Here is a 6,000-nt window from a genome sequence, read left to right as displayed (position 1 = left end):
AGCGTTTGCGAAGAACTAAAGTGTTTGAAATAGATATATAAAGATTATCAAAGAGTCATTACCCTAGAAAGGTTATCGGTAAAAACATATTAATTGTCTGACGCAATCACGTAAGACAAATTATAAGATTTATAGAAATAATAAATGACTTAAAGATCAAAATAAAATATAAATTTTCCTAAATAATATTTATTGTATACTACAGATTATTGTTATGTATTGAAGTATATTCGCATAACTTTCAGACTCTATGGTTTCCTGGAAGATCCAATGTGTCGACCCAACCTTAACAATATAAAAGAATCGCCACTTTCAACGATTAGCGCTTGAAAATCAACCATAGGTGAAATTACCTCCCCGACTAGGACATAAATATGCTAAGCATTTGGGTCTGCCACAGCATATTCTTAATTTCGACAGTATTTGCAAGAGTTGCCACAACGAGGAGGAAGAAAAATCTGAGTGCTCAGCTCTAACTGTGGGAAGACTGATCCTCTTGGATTAGCCGTTTTTTAACAACCTCTCAGAAACTGGTTCAAGAAGCCACTGTAAGCTAACTTATTGCAAAATCATGAAGATTGCTGAATAATCTCGAGATAGATAAAACTAAAACTAACCACCAATCAACTAATCGAAGTGATTCTCCAGAAGTGGAAAATAACAAACGGCAACGAAATGACGTCTGCAATAGTTTCCCTTTGTAAATTAACACTTGCAATGAAGGGTAGGAATTTACTGTGCCACTACTACTGCCTAGATTTGGAAAACAAGCATTTCTAGATGCTTGCTTGCTAATTTATAATAGATATAGTTTTCTAAGCAACTAAGAGGAAGTAACTGAGATAGCGAAAGGAAGCAAAAAGTCTGCTCCAACTCAACTCCTATAAAAAAACCAACTTATTGCGTTTGGGTTTAATTAATATGAGTCCAGTTAGCACGAGTTGGGGTGGTTTTTGGGTCTTTTGAAGATAATTTTACAATCTTACTAGTTGGTTTAAAATCTGACGGAATGTACAAATTTACGAATCTTATATATTTTAATTAATGGATAAGGAATTATTAACCGTATAACCTTAAAATTATAAAAGATATAATTGTGATAGCCGACTTTATAATCAGCTGTATGCTACGAGAAAATGAAAAAGCAACAAGTTGTTGCTAGAGAATTTATTTTTCATTAAAAATAAATAAGTGAAAAATATGTTTTCAAGTTTACAAAAAAATACGTTATCTCTCAAATTTTTTTTTCGTGCACTTATATGTAATCAAAACTTATTTATTATTTATCAATAAAATAACCCCAAGCGAGTTTTAATGTTAATTAAATTACATAAATAAATGATATGTTTCCTTCCGCGCCTTTAAAATACATAATAAATATTTTAGAAAATACTTACATTTAAAAAATGCAAAAAAGCCGAAATCAAACTAAATTCAACATGTATTTTTATTGAAGAGGTTATTTAAACTAATAAATGTTTGGGTCTGTAAGATAATTAATTGGTGTATAATTTAAAATCTATAGAATGACCTGCTAAATATGATATATAAAACCATGCGAAAAAAATTGATCAAATATTTTAATAGGGTTTTGTATACCGAGTGTGTCAAAAAAGGGGTCTTTTTGTGAAAAAATATACATCTAAACTTCTAAACGAATATCGAAATTTCTAAAGCTAGAAACACTGAAATTAGAATATAGTTTCTGATTTTTATTTATTTCTTTTAAATTGATTATTAAGTATCGTAATTGATAGCGTTAAAGTCTTGAATGACGGGAACGGAATGCAATTATTAAGAAGAACCGTCCAATTAAACTGTATGAAATTATGATTAATAATTGAAAAATCTATGTTTGAAACATCATTTTATAGAATCAATTGCCCCTCTGGTCCGGAACGACCGGAACTTTCATGGGCTTGGCGGAGAGGGGGCTCCTTACAGTGAATTTGAATATAGCCTTGACTTTCAAAAATCAATCCATATTCATAATTGACAAGAGGGGGAAATTTTGTAATTAAAAAATATTCGTTATGAAATAACAAACGTTTTTATGAAAATTCGTCATTTTTGAATCCACTGCTTAACCGATTTTAAAAATCATTTCACCTAAAGTCCCTATAAATAATTATAAATAAATGATTATAGGGACTTTAATTTCACCTATAGAATGCTACAATATTAGCAAGGAACACAGGCTATAATTTATTTTCAAAAAATTAGGGCTCCGCACCAAAAAATTAAAACCCATTTAATAGACTTTTTCATTTCATTTACGATTCATTCTATTGACAGTAATAAGTTGGACAAAGATACGAGATGTTTGTTATTCATTATCACATTAGTTTTTTAACAAACTGTTCAAAACAAAAGGTAATCACTTTTTAAAATGAAAAGGTCTATTGTGAAGAAAATGGTAGTTAAGTGAAGGCTATGGCGAGGTAATCTTTGTTTCTAAAGTTGAAATTGCCCAACGACGCAGGCTTTCTAAATCTCTTTCTCTAAAAATAATTAGTAGAATAACTTTTAGTCGAGCCATTTTTCCAGAACTTGATATAGGACTCACTATATATTGAACTTTATTTAGATGAAAAAAAAAAGATTTGAATGAAAATAGAAAAAAAAATTTTTTATTCTCTCACTCTATATATTTTATTGATTGATTTATTCTTAATGGTTTAGTATATAACAGATAATTTTTTTAGTTATTGGCTATATTGTATTATTAAAAAATTATTAACTAAAAATGACTTATACCAACCACATACTTAAGTAATTTAGAATGCGGGTGAAAATTTATTTTTTATTAACAGAATGTTTTTACTTTATATATGATCTGTAAATATCATCAAAACATTTATGACGTATTTGATTATCTTCAATTAATATTTGATTGAAATCTTTAAATGGATTAAATTCGTCAACTTGTTTATTAAATAAATACACAGCTATTGAATAAAATTTGAAGTAAATAGTTTTACATTCAAATTCAAAAAAGAATAATTTGAGTTAAGCAACCTGTATATTAAATGTACACAGTGCTTATAATAGATGATTCGTACTATCCTGTGGGATAATTTAATCATAAAAGTGCAATTTTTTTGTATAATCATTTTACGGTTCATATCTAATGATACAAATTAATATAATTAATTGTTAGCATGATGAGTTAATGACTAACGTTTAAATATAATATATAATGCCTATTAAAAATAAAAATTATTATCAAATAAAAAAAATTAAAATTAGAATTAGACCACAATTATTTTGAATTTTAACTTTCAAACAAGTGTATAGTTATGTACCGAGTACGCAATTCAAATGTCTCATGAATAATTCTAGTTTGAAATCGTTTTGAATAGATATTTTTTCTTAAAGACATGAAAGGCATTGAGAAGAGAAAAAGAAAACAATATAGTGGTTTATAAGATATCAAAGATAAGTACAGGCAGAGTAACATCAGGAATTTTACATCGAATTTCCATTCAAAAAGCTCCTTTGCATTTTTTGGGCTCCTTTGCTATGTAACATTTACGAGATTTGGTTTCGTTACACAGCGAACATCGATGATCTAATGAATTTGATTAAACATAAATAATACGGATATTTTTGTAAATTATTATTTTACAAGTAAAATAAAAAAGTTAAAAAGTGGATAAGGATAATAATTGATAAAAAAAAAAAAAAAAAATAGAAAATTCATATATAAAGCTTGAAATTAATTGTATAATATATTTTTCAAAATTAACAATTTAGAAGAAAAATTAAATATAAAAAAATGATAATAACATTATTTTCTAAATAAATTTTGGTATTTCTATCAAAAGTAAAGAAAAAAAACAAAATATGAATTTCAAAACACGAAATATTTTTTAATCGATTTCTATATATTGAACATATATTATTGACATTGTCATTTAAACTTAACAATAAACATAGTAGTACATAATAAAAGAGAAAGAAATCAAGTCTTCATTAATGCACAGGAAAAATAGAATAATTGGTTTAAAAGAAAAAAAAACGTATTTTTATGTATAATTAGCTGTCTTACATTAGAAATTGTTCCATTTTTTTTTTTTAAATATTCAATTAAAAATAGCTGAAAAATTGTTCAATTTCATTTTATATTGCAATGACTATATGTATTTTAACCCTCGGCGCAAAAGAGGGATGTTATACGTTTCACCGCTATGTGTATGTGTGTCTATCTGCCTATGGCACCGTAGCTCCTAAATGGACGAAACGATTTTTATTTTGTTGGTAAGGTTATTTAATAGAGTGTTCTTAGCTATCTTTCAAGAAAATCGGTTCAGTTTGGAGAGAGCTACAATTCTATAAATTTTATTTGTGATTTTACGCCTATCTTCAAAATTTATACTAATCGAAACGCCAAAATCTACGCCTCTACCGCTTAGGTCTTATAAGTTTTAAACTGGTTTCAAGTTATTAAAACTTTTCTCTGGTCATGCCTTCTATTTCGCTGGACACATGTTTTCTTAAAAGTAATAAAATTTAACAGTTTGAATCAAGCCTACAAATTCACGAAATGTACACTGCAGACAGTACACTATACAGACAAAAATCTGAGACTGCGGTAGTGATTATGTCGCGCAATTCTCTGTTATTTATCGAAACCTATTTTGTCATAAAAGTTATTTATAGATTCATTGCTTTGTTCGCGTCACCAAAAGGTTGTAACGAATTGTCCTTTTTTTTGACGGATATATAAACTGAAAAACTTTCTATAAAAACAATTTATAAATTTTACAAAATTAACATGCAAAACTTCTTTAACTTTACACACTGCGACACATTTTTAAATATAAATATTTGTAGTATTTTTGGCTATTCCAGTAATTTTCCTTATAATATTTAAATGATAAATAAATGTTTTGAACAAAATTGTAAATTTATGGCCATTTTTATTAAAAATACTATTTCTTTTATAGTATTTGTTGTTTCAACACCTTTTCCTACCTAATCCTTATTTACTAACACGATTAATAGGTATATAAACAATTTAATTGACCAATCACAGAACACTAATCCTGCTACTAAATATAGCTTCCAATATTTAAGACATACGTTTTACAGAACAGTTATATATTTTGATAAAAAGTTTCGATTCGAACATTGATATTATCATTCATACTAATAAGTTTTTATTTCAAAGAAAATAACTTTAATATTGACTAATTTTTAGATTTTACATTTTTCAATGATTATACAGTTCCAATTTAGTCTGAGTGCCTGTAATCTTACATTGTCATTGATAGATAAACCTTTAGAAATTCAATTATCGTAGATTCTCGAGAATGTTTTCCTTCAGGGAACTAGAAACATCTTTGAATGAGCGGGTAAGTAACATTTGAATGATGGTTATTTTTTATTTTTTTGTTATTGCAACGCAAAGATAACTGATTAATCAAGCATTTTAGATGATATTCGATAAAACGAGATGTCCGTTGTCATACACATTCGTGGTGGCGACTGTAATCTCAAAATAAAATTTCTGACTTTTCTTTTTTTTACGGAATTCCCTAACTTTTTCAGTAGAATTAGAATTTCCTCACTTTTCCAGTAATGTGGCCACCATGGTAGTGAAAAGCGTAGAAGAAAACGACTCGCAAAAAATTTCTAAAAAACAGAACAATTTCAAGATGTGTATTTATAAATCACAATGTATGCTGACGAGCACCAGGACTCATTGTCTTTCTCTTTATCCTCTTGTCTTCTATTCCTTGATAAGTTTCTTACTACCTAATTAAAATAATATAAACAATTTTAATAATTAATGTAAAAAATTATAACTTTTAATTAAATATTTGTTAAATTTTATAGAATAATTGTTTTAAATTTAAGTAGGTATCGAAATTTCGATTTTTTTTAAAATTGAACAATTTCTCATACAGAATGTACAAACAGCTTAAGAAAAATATATATATACCAGCCAGCCAGCCCATGGAAATAAAATTAATGTATTTTTTAATAAAATTGACA

The sequence above is a fragment of the Chrysoperla carnea genome, chromosome 4 (genome assembly GCF_905475395.1).
Source record: "Chrysoperla carnea chromosome 4, inChrCarn1.1, whole genome shotgun sequence".
Taxonomy (NCBI): domain Eukaryota; kingdom Metazoa; phylum Arthropoda; class Insecta; order Neuroptera; family Chrysopidae; genus Chrysoperla; species Chrysoperla carnea.
This window is presented reverse-complemented; position numbering follows the sequence as displayed.